General features: G+C 47.0%; 1 long non-coding RNA gene across 3 annotated transcripts in view; it reads right to left on the minus strand.

Annotated features, from left to right (window-relative positions):
• Positions 1-564: 564 nt before the first annotated feature.
• The window catches only part of LOC111764436 (uncharacterized), a 126,807-nt gene continuing 109,170 nt past the window's right edge, over positions 565-18,201 (minus strand). For all 3 annotated transcript variants that reach the window (XR_011645835.1, XR_011645834.1, XR_011645833.1), the window contains 3 exons: positions 7,760-7,903; positions 7,231-7,383; positions 565-5,365 (listed from right to left, as the gene is read on the minus strand). This is a non-coding gene — a long non-coding RNA (uncharacterized lncRNA). The remainder of the gene's footprint in view (positions 5,366-7,230; positions 7,384-7,759; positions 7,904-18,201) is intronic.

The following is an 18,201-nucleotide window of genomic DNA, read 5'->3' on the forward strand; positions in this document are numbered from 1 at the left end:
ACTACCTTGAGGGCTAAGGAGGAGACCCACCTGAAGAACGAGGGGTTCCTGAGGACAGTAGGTAAATGTGCCCTTTCTGTGATTATTCCAGCACTGCCTTGAGGGTTAAGGAGGAGACCCATCTCAAGAACTATCGGTTCCTGAGAACAATAGGTTAAGGGTGCCTTTTCTGTGATTAATTTAGCACAACCTTGAGGGCTTATGAGGAGACCCACCTCAAGAACTATCGGTTCCTGAGAACAATAGGTAAGGGTGCCTTTTCTGTGATTAATTTAGCACAACCTTGAGGGCTTATTGCAGCGGCTTGCTCGGTCAGTAGAGGTGGGGTCTGTCTGCGGACGAGGGGTCGGTCCAGCTCGGGACGAGGGGTCGGTCCGGCAGCAGACGACGGGTCGGTCTCACAGGGGTTGCGCGGTTCAGCTGACGGGGTCGCCCGGCAAAGCCGCCAAAGAAGGGGTTGCCTGGAGAAGCAGGCGACGAACTGGGGACAAGGGAGGCCAGGCCCTTGTCAGGGGCTCTCAGGACTGGAGGGCGCACGGCAGAAGAACTACCGCGGAGACAAGGTAAACACACAAGTCCACTTTATTGAGGGAGAGGCAACAGTTTTATAGGGGCTGGGGAAGGCTGATTGGTCGAAGCCACGCCCTGTTCTGATTGGTTGCCGGAGAAAGGTCAGTGGGCGGTACTGGACAGGGGAGGGGTGGTGATTAGGGATTGGCTGTTGCTGTTGCTGGGGGAAGTGGCAGGGTTTAGTGATTGGTGGCTGCTGTTGCTGGGGTAGAGGGCAGACTTGGGTTTCCCGCCCACGCCTGGCTGTTGCTGCTGTTGGGGGGAGGGAAAAGGGCAGACTGGATTTTTCCGCCCTGCGCCTGCGCAGGGAGAAAGAAGAAGAAGGGTGCCGCCCCACAGGCACCGTGTGGCGCCATCCGGGAGGAGGGGCGGCCGCGGAAGCATGGCTGCCGAGAAGGGGAGACCCGAGGGCACTCTGTGCCCATGCCGAGCTCCCTTCAGGGGTGGCGGTGAGTCCGACCAGCCACCCTATTATGGGGGCAGGGGCTTGGCCTGCCGTGGCTGCTCCCCCGCCAGGCCAGCAAACCACACTTCAGCCGAGGGGTGACCGCAGCTTATGAGGAGACCCACCTCAAGAACTATCGGTTCCTGAGGACAGTAGGTAAGTCTGCCTTTTCTGTGATTATTTCAGCACTGCCTTGAGGGCTAAGGAGGAGACCCACCTCAAGAACTATAGGTTCCTGAGAACAATAGGTAAGGGTGCCTTTTCTGTGATTAATTTAGCACGACCTTGAGGGCTTATGAGGAGACCCACCTCAAGAAAGAACCGGTTTGTGAGAGCAGTAGGTAAGTGTGCCTTTTCTGTGATTATTTCAGCACTGCCTTGAGTGCTGAGGAGGAGTCCCAACTCAGGAAAGATGGGTTCCTGAAAAAGGAGTCTCACCTCAAGAATGACCAGTTCTTGAGAATACTAGGTAAGTGTGCCTTTTCTTTTTTAGCACAGCCTTGAGGGCTGAGGAGATGCACCTCAAAAACAACAGGTTCCTGACAACAGTAGGTAAGGGTGCCTTTTCTGTGATTATTTCAGCACTGCCTTGAGGGGTGAGGAGGAGACCCACCTCAAGAACAATCGGTTCCTGAGAACAATAGATAAGGGTGCCTTTTCTGTGATTAATTTAGCATGCATAACCTTGAGGGCTTATGAGGAGACCCACCTCAAGAACTATCCATTCCTGAGAACAATAGGTAAGGGTGCCTTTTCTGTGATTAATTTGTATGACCTTGAGGGCTTATGAGGAGACCCATCTCAAGAACAACCGGTTCATGAGAGCAGTAGGTAAGTGTGCCTTTTCTGTGATTATTTTAGCACTGCCTTGAGGGCTGAGGAGGAGTCCCACCTCAAGAAAGAGGGGTTCCTGAGAATAGCTAAATTTGCCTTTCTGTGATTATTTTAGCATTGCCTTGAGGGCTGAGGAGACCCGCCTCAAAAATAACGGGTCCTGAGAACAATAGGTAAGGAGGAGACCAACCGGAAGAAGGACCCGTTGCTGAGAACAATAGGTAAGTTTGCCTTTTCTTTGATTTTTTTTTAGCACTGCATGTACTCACGAGCCATGAGGTAGCTGTGAAAATTATACAGAAGCATGACGACCCCAGGTGCCTCTGCATGTGCTTGAGAGAGGTGAGCATAATGAAGAGCTTGAGCCATCCCAACATCACCCGACTCTTTGAAGTCTTTGAGAACACCGAGGAGCTCTATTTCATCATGGAGTACGCCCACGGACGTGATTTCCTTCACTACCTGGTGGCCCATGACCCTCTATTAGAAGCAGAAGCCCAAGCAAAATTTCGCGAAGTCTTATCTGCTGTCTAGTACTGTCAGCCGAAGTTTCTTTCACAAAGAGACTTTAAAGCAGCGAACCTCCTTTTGGATGCTGCTGGGAATGTGAAATTGCAAATTTCGCCTTGAGTAACACATTTGACATCAGCCAGCAGCTGAAAACCCTGTGCGGCACTCCGTGTTATACTGCCCCCGCAAATACTTAAGGGGCACACGTACGATGGGCTGGCCATGGATGTCTGGAGCCTAGGGGTGATTCTGTGCACCATGGTCAGCAGGAAGCACCCTTTTATTGCACAGAACTTCAAGCTCCTGCAGGAGCTAGTGCTCAGCAGGGAGGTATGCATCCCAGACCACCTGTCTGTGGACTGTAGGCATCTCCTCAAAAAGTGCCTGACAGTGGATCCCTGTAAGAGGTCAAGCCTTCCAGACATAATGACTGACCTGTGGTCAATACCTGTAATGAGCACACAGAATTGAGGCCATATGTGGAGCCCCTCCCAGCTTGCCAGGACCCCCACCAAACAGTAGCAATGGTAGCCATGGGCTACAAAGAGGAGGAGATACAGGCATCCTTGCAAGATGGTAGATATCATGAGATCATGGCCATCTATCTCTTGCTGGGCCACAGCAGATGGGAGCAGGAGACCTCCACCAGTGCCCCGCAGACCCAGACCCCTGCCAGGCCAGGAGTGGGTGAAGCCCACCTCTGTGCCCTCTCACCAGAGCCTGCCCCCTGCCCCGGTCCACCCGGCTGCATCCTCTCCTGCAGAGGACTAGCCTCAACCAGGCCTTCATGGATAAGGCTGGGAGAGCCAGCGCATGCCTGAGACAGGAGCCTCCAAGACGTCGGCTTCCTCCACAGGGCCCCTGGCCCTGCCTCATGTGCACCTACAGACCCGGATGGCCTGGGTGAAGCCCAGCCAGGCCGCCAAGCCCTGCCCCAAGGAGTGTCATCAGGAGGGTCCCCTGCTTGTCCCTGTGGTCACTGCCTCCTCCCACATCAGCAGCGGTAGGGAAGGAGGCTCTGAAGGAAGAACTTATCTGTCTGCTGTTGGCATGGGTGAAGCCATCCCCAGGGGAACACCCCAAGTCAGGAGTGAGCAGCAGAACTTGCCCTGCAGGGGGCGGCCCACCTCCCCTCCCCCCGACAGACAGGGCCAGCCAAGTACTTGGAGGAGATTCTGGACTTTCCTGAAGCATCACCTGTGCCTAGGGTGCACCTACAAGGAGCAGCACCAGGGAAGGAACAACCAAGTGGGCCCTCAGGGGGCCCTGCCATGGTCACAGGACCCAGAGTGGAGGATGAAGGTCACGATCTCCCTGGAGCCACAAGAGATAATGGGGGAGATCTGCCGGGTGCTTGATGCACTTGGCTGCGAGTGGGACCTGACGGGGCCCCATGGGCTGCTGTGCGTGTGTGGCACGCCGGGCCAGGAGGACTTCCTCCAGTGGAGGGTAGAGGTGTGCAGGCTGCCACATTGGGGCCTCCATGGCATGCAGGTCAAAAGGGTGTCTGGGAGCTCCAGGGCCTTTACAGACTTTGTGGCCAGACTAACAAAGCTGCTTCAGGTTTAAAGCGCTCCCAGGCTCCTGCTGGGAGACCAGGGGAGGGGGGTAGGTCCTCACTGCCCAGGCGACCATTACCCACACCCCCAGGCAGAACCCCAGAGGCTGCTGGTTGTGCCCTGGGCCTGCTCCCCTCTCCTGTCCCTCTCCCAGCCTGGTGGTGAGGCCCAGGGACTTCCCCTTGACCCCGCATATCCTGGGAGCCTGATAAAGCAGAAGCTCCTTAGGTACTGATAATGTTCTGCATGCTGTGGAGGTGCTGGGGTCCTCCTCACTGGACCCCCACTGCGAGCCCGCTGTGGCCTCTGCACACCCCCATCCTGCCCTATGTACATCCCCCAGTCCCATGTGGCTGTTGAGGTCCCACTCATGGCTGTGGGTGATTGTGTCTTGTATCTCCTCCGTGGCTCCATGGGGCTCCTGGTCTCCGTCCTCCATGGTAAGTTTACTGAGTGGACCATGGTTTCTCCCCTCGGTATTTGCTGAGGTTCAATGACCTCCTTCTGGCAAATTTGACCTCATATCTTCACTTAACCTTGAACAGGTTTCCTTTGGGTGTGTTCTGGTCTGGCTGTTGCTAGAACAGGAGGCTGGGGACACAATGCAGGGAAAATTTCCCTAGGTGCCTTGCTCCTGGAGCTGCAGTATGTGGACAGAGCTCTCTTGGACTTAGCTTGGCAAGATGTTTTGTTTTTGGACTCCATCTGTGCTGCTGCTGTGGGGTGGCGAGGCCACGAGGTCATGCTGCAGGGTTCCTGGTTCTTGGCCTCTCCATTGAGCATCTGTGGGGCCCAGTCCAGAGAGCCTGAGGGCTTTGGCCAGCTGTGCTTGAGCTGTCTTTGATTCCTGGTGCTGGCCATTGAGTCTGGGAGATGGCAGCAAAATAAGAAGTCCATTGTGAACCTGAAAGTAAAAAGCACATGGAGATGCTCCCACCTCTGGTGGTGAGAAGCAGAGGCAGTGACCAAAATGGAAACCATGGGAAGAGTCCAGGTTGCTCTCACTAGACTTTCGGTGGAGGAACAAGCTCATGCGCCACACGGAGCCGGAAAGGACAGTGGGAAGATGAGCAGGTGTGGACACAGCAGCTGTAGTTGGACCTGAACAACAGTTTCAGTTGCTGGGCACGAGTGCCACGTGTGCTGGAGGGCTTAGGGCGTGGAGGACGGAGGTCTGCAGTGCTGGGCGGGTCTCGGCAGGTCCACCTGCAGAGGAGATCCTCATCCACAAGGCCTTCCAAGCATCGGCTCCTAAGATCCAGGGGCTTCAGCTTCCAAAGGTGAAGGGAACCATCTGGGGGCCCAGAGGAGTGGCCTGCAGAGCCTCGCTGCCAGGGGGCCACTCGCCCCACCCACACTGCTGCAGAGACTGGCCTGTGTCCCCTGGGGCCCTGCACCCCTCTCCTGCCTTCTCCATCTTCCTCTTTGTAGGAGAGTGGAGTTCATCCTGGAGAAATAAAGAGAATTCAAATGAGAGCAGAGTCTGTTTACTCAAAGCTTACCCAAGAAGAGGGTCGATACCATCTCTAGTTTGGGCAGAGACCCCCAGGTAGGCAGGAGCATGGGAAGCATCACAGGGAGCAGCGAGAAGGCTCAGGGGGGCTCCCGATGCAGGTGGTGGGCGGTGAAGCTGGGGCGGCCACCTGAGAGGCATCTTATGTGACTGTTTGGGGAACTCATTTGGCTTCCCCTGGTAGGTCCTTCTTTGGGAGAATGGGTGACTTCCGCAGGGTGAACACAGGGAGGCTGGGTGTCATTGGCAAAATTCCTCCCCTCCGGGGCCTGATGCTTACAGAGGTTTTGGGGTCTCTCAGTTCTTTCCCTGCCCAGCAATTCCCTCTCCCACCCTGTCCTCTACAATGGTTCAAGGAAGTGGAGGAGGGGGAGATGCACCAGGGCTCTCTCACAAAACTGGCAGCACAGGGGGCTCCCTCTAAGGACAATAATATGCGTGACAAAAAATAAAATTCTGAGGTCCCCTTTCTCTGCAGCTCCAAGCAGGAAGTGGACACTGCATCCCTGGAGTCCTGCCCTGGTGATGGCATTCCCTGGTAGCCCTTGCAAAGCCCCCTTGGGCTTCTACACTCTCCTCCCTCCTTCCTCTCAAGCAAACCATCCCGTGGCCTGTCCCTCACCTCAGGACCCTGGGACCCATGCCTGGGCATCTGTACACCTGGCCTGGTGCAGATATGAGCAGGTGGGGCCAGCAGCTGCTCTAGGATGCAGAGGTGAGAGTGAGGGGTGCTGGTGACCCCCTGCACTGAACGCTGTCCCCTTCCCCAAGTCGGGCATGTCCTTCCGCAAGCTGCTGTAGGGTCCTGTCCTCCAAAGAGCCTGTGCTCCCACCTCCCCCAGCCCTCCAGGTGGAAAGAGGTGCTGCCCCAGGCCTGGAGAGAGCAGGGGCTGCAGGCTGCTGGGCCCCCAGTCCCCAGGAGGCTGCCCCGGGGGTCCTCTCCCTGGTGAGGGGACACAGGCTTCTCCCTCCAGGAGAGCCTCTGTGCAACAGCGCCCACCTGCTGCTGCTCTTCCCTCGGGGTGCCCTTGCTGTGATCCATGAAGCTCCTGTCACAGTGACTGCCCCCTCCCCACCTCCCTGGGCCGTCCCTCTGCTTCCTGCCTTCCCTCATGGACAGCGAGGTCCTGCCGTGGCTGAGGAAGAGGCGGGACCACGGGGCTCCAGCCTTCTCTCCTCAAGGCCCTTTCGGGAGCAGGTGTTTATGGGCACTTGGTAGACAGTACGTCCTGATTCATTTCTCCCCTCTACTGAACCTTCGAGATACTGGGGAAGGGGACCATACACAGCAGTGCTCCCACTCTCACCTGGACTGTGCTTTTTGGGAGGGCTTACTTATACATTTATGGAATCATGATGAATCCACAGTCACTCACCATTTTCCACCTCCCCTGGTCTCATTCCAGGTTCTAAGGATAGTCAAGACCTTGGGAATGTACAGGTGGCCTTGCCAATACTATCCCTCCTCTCCTACTCCCCTCTTGGGCCACCCCTCCCTCTCTTCTACTTTTTGTGATGACCTGAGGGTCCAGAAAGGCACAGCACTGCTCAAGAAGAGGTGAGGGCCAGCGGGACCCCAACAAGTTAGACCCTTCCTGTCCAGCTTCCCATCGTGCACTAGCTTCTCTGAGCAAATAAACCCCAAATCAGAATTTTGTGGGAGGAAAAACCATGGGGAGCATAGCAGGTTTTCACCAATAACTGACACAATGTGATGTATGTTTTAAGGGGATCCCTGCTTATAGAAAGTGGTGGGGGACAAGGGCAGAAGGAGGTGGAAACTGGGAACATTGCCATACCCAGGGTTGCTCGACTGGCCCCGTGTCACAGAAGCAGCGTGGAGCTGAGTGTGCACTGCTACCAGCTGCCCGACAATGCAGCTCCAGCAGGGCCCTCTGCCCCCCAGGTCAGGAAGGTCACACACTCTCTTCTTTCTATGCCTTCTCCCGACCCTGTTTCCAGGTAAGACCAGAAGATAAATTCAGAGAGGAGTCATGCCACAGCCCATGGAGCAATTCATCTGGTGAGGACCCCCACCCCACCCCACTAAGCACAAGACTCTATGGCTGTGCACAACACACCCCTCTGTGGAGATAGACACCATGCCCACCCATCACCACAGCTGCCCTGGGGATCGTCGGAATGAAGGGCCCAGGTCCCCAGCTGTCTGACTCCATGGATTCTGCTTCTGTGGCTGCATCTGATCATCGAATGCCCCTCACTGGGAGGAGTCTAGGAAGCAGGTGCCTGGCACTTTCAACCCCCATTTAGGTGAGGCATTCTCTGCCTCCCACTGTGGGCAACAAAGTTGGGAGATCCCAAACCTGCCTGGCCTTGCAGAGGCTGAGCAGCCGACATGTCACAGTGCCCGGAGGAGAAGTCTATCAGAGCAGAAGCAGTGAACGTCCTTTGATTATAAAATGAACAGTGTCTTCCTTTCGTGGCTCTAATCTATACTAACAGAAGGAAGTTCTGAAAGAAAAATAAGAAGTATTCCATTCTTTCATTCTGTGAATTAGCCTCCTGAGGGAACTATGAAAGACTATGATTAAAAAACTGTGATTTAAAAAAGCACTTGTTTAGATGCTTGTTTAAGAAATACTGTTAAAAGCATGATCAAATTTATGATAAACTGTAACCATATATACTTATATGCATACAGAGAAATTCATATATACATGTATGCATATTTGTAATGAGAAAGAATGAGGAAATGATAAAACCCCAAAAATATCATGACACCCTTATTTTATCAAATTGTACTTTGAGCTGAACTAAGTCTTAGAAATCACAGGTATTCAAAAAATTTAATTACCTTTTAGGTTACAGTTAGTTTATGATAAGTTTCTGTCATTCATGTTTGCATGGAATAAAAACCTATATGGGGGAAGTGGACTTGGCCCAGTGGTTAGGGCATCCGTCTACCACATGGGAGGTCCATGGTTCAAACCCCAGGCCTCCTTGACCCGTGTGGAGCTGGCCCATGCACAGTGCTGATGTGCGCAAGGAGTGCCATGCCACGCAGGGGTGTCCCCATGTAGGGGAGCCCCATGAACAAGGAGTGAGCCCCGTAAGGAGAGCCACCCAGCGCGAAAGAAAGTGCAGCCTGCCCAGGAATGGTGCCACACATACACGGAGAGCTGACACAGCAAAGATGACACAACAAAAAGAGACACAGATTCCCGGTGCCACTGATAAGGATAGAAGTGGTCACAGAAGAACAGACAGTAAATGGACACAGAGAGCAGACAAATGGGGGGGGGGAAGAGGAGAGAAATCTTTTTTAAAAACTATATGAATATGATTGGCACTTAATATCTGTTGGTTCTATGTTTTGAATTATACACTAAAATGTATATAGGTGAGGATATATATAAGTACAATAAGAGGGAAATGTCTGATAAAAACAAATGATTTTTGATTCAACTTTCTAATCTGCTGACAAAAGGTAAAAAAAGAAAAAATCTACATTTAAAAATTCACCTTGGTTTTGAAGGTTTACTTTTCTTCTAGTGTGTATGTGGGGCACAACCATGTTTGACAAAAACAAGATATACTTCTACTGTATGTGGAAAAATCATTTTTTAAGTTTAGTTAAGGCTGGTTCTATTCATTCCTTGAAAGTATACTTGGTTTGACAAAAAGTTAATGTTACTTGTAAAAGAAAGATCTTAAAAGTTAAGCAAATTTAATTTTTGTTTTTAAAGACTGTATTTATTTCTCCCCATCCCCTCATTGTTTGCACTTGCTGTATGCTGTTTTTAGGAGGCACCCAGAAGAACCCAGGACTGCTGACATGGGAGGGAGATGCGTAATCACTTAAGCCCCCTGCGTGCCCTGCCCTGTCATTTCTCTCATTATGTTTTTTCTTCTTGGTCTCTTGGGTCATCTTGTTGCATCAGGTTACCGCCCCTGCCCATCATACCAGCTCGCTGTCCTCTTTAGAATGCACTGGGAATCAAATCACCTAAGCCACATCTCTTCCCTTAACTAAATTTAAATATGAGGGCAAAAAATAAAGAAAATTATATATGGAATTACAAAATATTTTACAAGCATAAAATTTAGGCTCCACTAGGAATCTGAGTCCAGTGCTCTTTCCTCAATACACAACATATACACACAATATTATCCTCTAAGGGTTCTAGAACATTAGATTCAACAAGATATGAACACTAATGTAAGAATTTTATGAAACACTTCCCAAAAATCACTGAGAAATGAACATTGACATTTACCTCTGTTTTCTCACATAACTTAAATGATGATAAAGTGATTAATTTAAAGGACTGAACCACAAGGATCAACAGTGAGACAAGGAAAACAGAATAATAAAATATTGAAAGTAAAGTGTGGATTTAGGTCTAGTAACTTGTTAGGAAAAGTAGAGAACCCTAATCTGAGGCAGCAGTGGCAGAAGGACAGGCCCGCTCACCCGCTCATTTATGCTCTCATCCCTGCAGGGCTCAGCACTGCAGACATCAGAGACCTTGTGGTGGAACAGGTGTGGAAAAAGGCAGGTCAGGAGAGGGGGAGTCTGGAAAGAATGGTCAGGAGCCCATAGCTCCTGCCCACTGCAGAGGACTGGGCTTTACATTCCAGAGATGTGGATTCAGTGAAGCAGGCAGGGACCGGATGCCTCCCTGCCTGGCTGCTGGGCAATGTCTTAGCAGAGGTCCACCAGGAAATGGGTGAGAGGCTGGGCAAGACATTCGTCTACACCGGGTCATCATGCAGGGAGCAGGCACACCACACAGGTCAAAGGCACAGTGCAGGCAGAGGTGAGAATGGCTGCACAGCAGTCTCCACGCTCCAGGTCAAAACCAGCAAAGGCTTTAAATCTTTTTTAAAAAATGAAAGAACAGATGATTCAGAAGGCAGAAGAGCTGAAATCAGACAGACAAAAGAACACAGAGAAAAGAATGGAAGAACTGGAGCAAGAGCTCAAAAAATTGAATAACACAAAATGCAACAACATACATGCCATGGCTGTTCCAGAAGAAGAATATAAGGGAAAAGGAGCAGAAAGAGTATTTGAGGGAATAAGACCTGAAAATTTCCCAACTCTCATGAAAGAAATGAACTTACGTGTCCAGAAAGCACAGTGTACCCAATAAGAATAGATGTGAATACTTACTTCAAGACACATACTACTCAGCATGTCACATGTCAAAGATGAAGAGAAATTTCCAAGGGCAGCAATGGAGAAGCAAACCACCACATACAAGGTATGCCCAGTAAATTATATATGCAGAAAACTACATGGCAATGCTAAAATAAATCAATGAAGACCTAAACAAATGGAAAGACATTTCACGCTCCTTGGTTGGAAGACTAAATATGATGATGATGTCAATCCTACCCAACCTGATTGCGGTCACCCCTCGGGCTGAAGTGTGGTTTGCTGGCCTGGTGGGGGAGCAGCCGCGGCAGGCCAAGCCGCTGCCCCCATAATAGGGTGGCTGGTCGGACTCACTGCCACCCCTGAAGGGAGCTCAGCATGGGCAGAGTGCCCTCGGGTCTCCCCTTCTCGGCAGCCATGCTTCCGCGGCCGCCCCTCCTCCCGGATGGCACCACACGATGCCTGTGGGGCGGCACCCTTCTTCTTCTTTCTCCCTGCGCAGGCGCAGGGTGGAAAATTCCAGTCTGCCCTTTTCCCCTCCCCCGACAGCAGCAACAGCCAGGCATGGGCGGAAAAATCCAGTCTGCACTTTTCCCTCCCCCCCCCCCCCCCCCCCCCCGACAGCAGCAACAGACAGGCGTGAGTGGGAAACTCAAGTCTGCCCTCTACCCCAGCAACAGCAGCCACCAATCACTAAACCCTGCCACTTCCCCCAGCAACAGCAACAGCCAATCCCTAATCACCACCCCTCCCCCGTCCAGTACCGCCCAATGACCTTTCTCCGGCAACCAATCAGAACAGGGCGTGGCTTCAACCAATCAGCCTTCCCCAGCCCCTATAAAACTGTTGCCTCTCCCTCAATAAAGTTGGACTTGCGTGTTTACCTCGTCTCCGCGGTAGTTCTTCTGCCGTGCGCCCTCCAGTCCTGAGAGCCCCTGACAAGGGCCTGGCCTCCCTTGTCCCCAGTTCGTCGCCTGCTTCTCCAGGCAACCCCTTCGTTGCCAGCTTTGCCGGGCGACCCCGTCAGCCAAACCGCGCAACCCCTGTGAGACCGACCCCTCGTCTGCTGCCGGACCGACCCCTTGTCCCAAGTGGGACCGAGCCCTCGTCCCAAGCGGGACTGACCCCTCGTCCGCAGCCAGACCCCACCTCTACCGACCGAGCAAGCCGCCGCACCTGATCTACAGATTCAATGCAATACCAATCACAATTCCAACAACCTACTTTTACAGAAATAGAAAAGGCAAATACCAAATTCTTTTGGAAGGGAATAGCCAAAAGCATTCTAAAATAGAAGAGCCACGTGGGAGGAATTTCACTGCTTGAAACTGAAACTTATTACAAGGCTAGAGTCTTCAAAGGAGCATGGTTGTGTCATTGATCAGTGGAATAGATTGACAGTCCAGAAGTAAACCCTCACCTCTACAGCCAACTGGTTTTTGACAAACCTACAAAAGCCATGCTAAGGGGACAAAACAGTCTTTTCAACAAACGGTGCTGGGAAAACTTGGATATCCATAACCTGAAGAATGAAAGAGGACTCCTATCTCACTCCCTGTACAAGAATCAACTCAAAATGGATCACAGGCCTAAATATAAAAGCTAGGACCATAAAACTACTAGAAGAAAACGTAGGGCAGCATATTAGAGACCTTGCAGTGGATGCTTTTTCTTGGACCTTGCACCCGAAGCACACACAACAAAAGAAAAAATAGATAAATGGGAACTCCTCAAAATTAAATACTTTTAAACCTCACAGGACTTTGTAGAGAGCATGAAAGGCAACCATGTCAATGGAAGAAAATATTTGGCTATCATGTATCTGATAAGGGCTTAATATCCATGATATAACTCAACAATAAAAAGACAATGCAATTAAGAAATTGGAAAAAGCTTTAATACATATTTGTCCAAAGAGAAAGTATAAATGGATAGCAAAACAAAACAATACATGAAAAAACACTACCAATAGGGAAATGAAAATCAAAACTACAATGAGATATCATTTCACACCTATTAGAATGGCCACTATTAAAAAGACAGGAAAACAAGTGGAGAGGATGTGGAGAGATCGGGACACTGATTTATTCTTGGTGGGAATGTAGAATGGTACAGGCCACTGTGGAGGACTGTTTGCCAGTTCCTAAAGAAGTTGAATTTGCGATGTATCCCAGCAATACCACTACTGGGTATGTAGCCAGAACAACTGAAAGCAGATATTTGCACACCAATGTTCACAGCAGCATTATTCACAATTGCCAAAAGTTGGAAACAACCCAGATGTCATCAACTGATGAATGGATAAACAAACGTGCATTCACATAATGGAATATTATGCAGTGTAAGAATAAATGAATTGGGAGGAATTGTGGGAACAGGCCATTGGATTAGGGAGGTAAGACAGAGCTCTCATTAAAACAATGGGGACAGAGCCAAAAGCTGCCTTGAAGACAGCTTTGGGGTATGGCAGACCAGGACACTGCTTCACAACTCCCAGAAAAGGGGGCAACAGAAAGACAAAGAAGCCCAAACAACACACTGTGAGTTATTAAACCTCCCAGCAGCTGAGAAGAGCTCCCTCCCCCACCCCTGAAATATTAAGCAAGGATAAAACTCCTGGTGAATTGCATCTAACTGAGAGGAGAGCAGACGTCTTCCTCCCTGCCAGCTGCTTTGGGTATATAGAGAATGGGAAGGCACTCTGAGTCCTCTAGGAGGGTACTGGAGAGACAAAGAAGCCAAAAGAAAAATGTAAGATGCCCACCCCTGTGGCTGGGCAAACAGCCAAGGTGGAGCCAAGCTTCCTGGGAGGAATAGGGGTCTGGAGTGTGGTAAGTGGTTTCTTGGCCCCCTTTGAATATTGGAAGGGATACCAAATCGACAGGGAGAAGAGAGGGGGATCTTCTCAGGCAGACTGTCATGCCCAGCCACCCAGGTAGAGAGAGGAATTACATTAGAGAGGAGGGAGGAGACAGGTGCCTAATCAGCAGGACTCTGGCTAAAGTGTAAGGAATCAACCCTGCCCAAGGGAAAGGGGACTGACAGCCTTGTGAAAGGCTAACTACCTAAGGAGACAGGTTAGCTCACTGGAAGAAGTCCTACCTTAAATATACGAGGTCCCTGGTTTGAAACCCCAATGCATTACCAGGTATCCAGCTGAAACTTCATGACAGGGATCCTACAGACATTCCTTTTATAGTAGCTTTTCTTGATCACTCTCTCTTTTTATGTTCCTTTTAAATTTTTCCTTATTTAATTCACTATAACCTGGTTCAAAACTTGCAGAGGGCAGACTGCAGGCTAATTTAATGGTGAACACCAGCAGCCTGAGGGGATCTTTAGAGGTTTAAGAGGGAAGGCTGTTTTTCTCTGTTTTTTTTGTTTTTTGTTCTTTTACTTTCTTTCCCCTTTTTGAAATGTGTTGCTGCTGTGTTCTTTCTTGTTTGTTGTGTTTCTCCTTCACTTCCCTGTTTCTTTTTCATTTACTGAATTTTTTTTTAACCCTCACTATTTCTTTTCTCTCCTGCATCTTGCTGTCTTCTGTTTTCTGTTGTTCTTTCATTCCAATTCTTTTTGCTTGGTCTTCAATCTTTCCTGTTTTTCTCTTCTTTTCTGAGTTCTTTCTTTTTTACTTTTTTTATTTCTCTCTTTTGTTCCTTTCCTCTCCTCTCATCCCAGCCTTTGACTTCATCCTACATATTTTTCTCTATTCAGTTACTCATTTCATTGTTTCCATTCTACTTTTTTATTCTTTTTCCTTTGTACTTACTCATATTAATTACTCATTTTCCTAGGTCTTGTATGGTTCCTCTCTTACCTTTTACTATTTTCTATTATTTTTTTCTCTTCCTATCTCTTTCCTTTTCACTGGTCCTATTTTTTTCAAGGGAACATAGACAACAGCAAAGAAAGAGAGTAAGAATGAAATGTCAAAATGAACATAGACAACAGCAAAGAAAGAGAGTAAGAATGAAATGTCAAAATGAAACCTTACAACACACACAAACTACAAAATAAAAACCTAGAGAGGAGAGAGAACCTAATCAACTGAATAAATCCATCAAAATACACAGATGCCTAGATGACAACAAAAACTTAAAAGCCATCATAAGAAACAGGAAGACATGGCCCAGTGAAATGAACAAACTCAAATGCAGGAGGAAATGCAGAAATTGGAACAACAATCGGACATGTCCAAATAAGTATCATGAGCAGCTTAATGAAGGGAAGGAAGAGATTAAGGGTATTAAGAGGACACTGGGAAAACATACTGAAGAAATTGTAAATACATTAAATAGGTTACAGATATGATGGTGATGAATGACATAAGCCAAGCAATCACAAACACACTGGAAGCACATCAGATTTGAACAAGCAGAAGAAATGATCAATGATGTGGAACACAGTATATCTGAAATCAAGCAGATAGTAGAACAGATAGATAAAAAGATAGAAAAAATTCCAGTAGGGGTGTAGGAATTTGAATGACAACATGAAATGCACAAACATATGCATTATAGGCAACCCAGAGAGAGAAGAGGGAAAGGGGACAGAAGGAGTAGTGGAGGAAATGATGGCTGAAAACTTCCCAAATCTATTGAGGGAGACGGATGTACATGTCCAGGAAGTGCAGCGTGCCCCAACTAGTATACATCATAACAGTCCTACTCTAAGACATACACTTGTCAAATTGTCCAATGGTAAAGACAGCGAATATCTAAAGCAGCAAGAGAAAAGAGATCCATCACATACAAGGGAAGCTCAATAAGATGAAGTGCAAATTCTCATCTGAAACCGTGGGAGGCAAGAAGGCAGTAGTATGGCATAGTTAACATGCTAAAAGAAAAAAGCTGTCAGCCAAGAATACTTTAAACAGCAAAGCTGGCATTCAAAAATGAGAGTTCAAAATATTCACAGATCAACAGAAATTAAGACATTATGTCAATAAGAAACCTGCCTTTCAAGAAATACTAAAGGAGTTCTGCAGGTTGAAAGGAAAAAAACAAGAGAGAGAGAGATGGAGGAGAGTGTAAGAGCAATAATTTCTCATTTTAAAGAGAAATAAAAACAATATGTAGCATATATAAACCTAAAGAAAATATGGATAAGGTAAGTAATTCCTTGACAGTAATAAAATTAAACTTGAATGGATTAAATTCACCTGTCAAGAAACACAGATTGGCAGAATGGATAAGGAAATATGGCCTCTCAATACACTGTCTACAAGAAATGCACCTTAGACCCAGGGATGAAAGGAGACTGAAAGTGAATGGTTGGAAAACAATTTTACAAGCTAATAACCAAAGAACAGTGGGAGGAGCTATACTAATATCTGAGAATTAGACTTTAAATGCAAACTATTTTAAGAGACAAAGAAGGACACTATATATTTATAAAAGGGACACTCTATCAAGAACACAGGGACAATTACTGGCCATTGTATGTCCTCCCATGGCCCACTGGATGGAATGTGGGAGAGTGTGAGCTATAATGTGGACCACTGACCATGAGGTGCAACAATGCTCAGAGATGTATTCACCAAATGCAATGAATGTCTCATGATGATAGAGGAGAATGTTACTATGGGGGGTATTATGGGGAACTCATATTTTTTGAATGTAATATTTTAAAAATGAATAAAGACAAAAAAACAAACAAAGAACAATCATAAACATTTAGGTACCTAACCAGAGTGCATCAAAATACATGAGGTAAACACTGGAAAAACTACATGGAGAAATAGATGCCTCTACAATTATAGGGGGATTTTAAAATACACCATTATCACCATTAGACAGAACATCTTGACAGAGAATAAACAAAGACTTTGAATTATACATTAGTGGATCTGTACCCAATACACAATTACAGAACATTACACCCAAATACAGCGAGATATACATTCTTCTCAAGTACACATGGATCATTCTCCAGGCTAGACCACATGCTAGGTCACATAACAACTCTCAATGACTTCAGAAAGATCGAAGTTATACAAAAGCATTTCCCTGACCACAATGGAATGAAGGTGGAAATCAGTTAAGGGCAGAGAACCAGATCAGGCACAAAGATATACATTTTAAATGATATATTCTTAGACAAGCAGTGGGTCAAGGAGGAAATCACAAAAGAAATTAGTAACTACCTTGAAAGAATGAAAATGACAACACAATATATCAAAACCTATGGTTTTGCAGCAAAAGGTGTACCAAGAGGGAAATTCATAGCCATAAATGCCTATATTAAAAAAGAAGAAACCATATGTTGCAAAACAAAAGGAAAAAACCCGAGGTCTGAAAACCAGAGAATGGAGTTTGGACTTGATCCAATAAGCATAGATCAAGCTACCAACTAATGATTTTGGGCTAAAAGGGAAGTCATGAGGAGGAAATGGTCCACACTGAATAGAACTGTTACAGAGTGAAGAAGGAAGAAACTGGAAAGTGAAAAGATCACTTACTTTTGTTAATGTCCAGTGGTGATGGTAACACGACATTGTGAATATAATTAACACCAATGTATTACATATCTAAATGTGGATAAGAAGGGGAAATTTGCGGTGCTATATGTGTTGACAGAATAAAAATTAAAAGTAAACAACCATAAGACTACATAATACAGTGAACCCTAAAGGAAACTATGGACTATAGTTAATAGGACAATTACATAATTCACAATTGCTAAAAGATGGAAAAACCTAGCCATCCATCAATGAATGAACTGATAAACAAAATCTGGTATTTTCATACACGGGAATATTATTCAGAAGTAAGGAAAAATCAGTTGCAGAAGCAAAGACAATGTGGAGGAACATTGAGGATATTAGGTTGAGTAAAAGAACCAGACACAAAAGGGGAAACATTTTATGGCCTCACTAATATGATCTAAATACAATGAGTAGACTTATGGAGTTGGGACTATGAAATGAAGTTTGGTAGGAGATGGAATGTGGATGAAAAGGGGAAGATGATGCTGGGTATATATAGAATGCTTAATCAGGTAAAATGTAAATATATGGTAATGCTTGAACTTGATGGCAACACATTATAATGAATGTAATTAACACTGATGATTTATGAATGAGAATGTGGCCAAAAACAGTGTTTAGGAAAATTAAAGTTAGTTGGATTACAGCTGGAGGATAATATTGGGAATGTAGAACAATGATTTTGGCAGAAGATTGTGGTTAATAAGATAGATACATATTAAGAATGTGCTGATACAATGGAAAAATAGAAATTATTTGGAACTATAATTAAAAACTCCACTGTAATAATTTCCTAGCAAAAGCAAGGTTGATACTACATTAATGCTCAGGGTTTAAAAAAGACAGGAATTTGGTTTTGTGAAATCTGAATAGGACTAAGCAGTTTCTCTCTTCATTATTTTTTCATTAATACTGCATAATTATGACATGTAACTAACCTCTGTATCTTTATGATCACTACAGGAACTGAGTTAGAATTTGCAATTAGAGCAGATAAAGATGAGAAAGAACTTTTTAGGAGGAATGAATCCATAACTTGTTGAGCTGCATTTTCCTGTTACAATTTTCTGAATTTGAAATAAGGTTATAAAAAATAGTACAATGATAATAATATTTACTCATTCATTGTAACAAAGGTACCACACTAATGTAAAATGTTTA

This window comes from Dasypus novemcinctus, chromosome 15 (genome assembly GCF_030445035.2).
Source record: "Dasypus novemcinctus isolate mDasNov1 chromosome 15, mDasNov1.1.hap2, whole genome shotgun sequence".
In the NCBI taxonomy this organism is placed as follows: domain Eukaryota; kingdom Metazoa; phylum Chordata; class Mammalia; order Cingulata; family Dasypodidae; genus Dasypus; species Dasypus novemcinctus.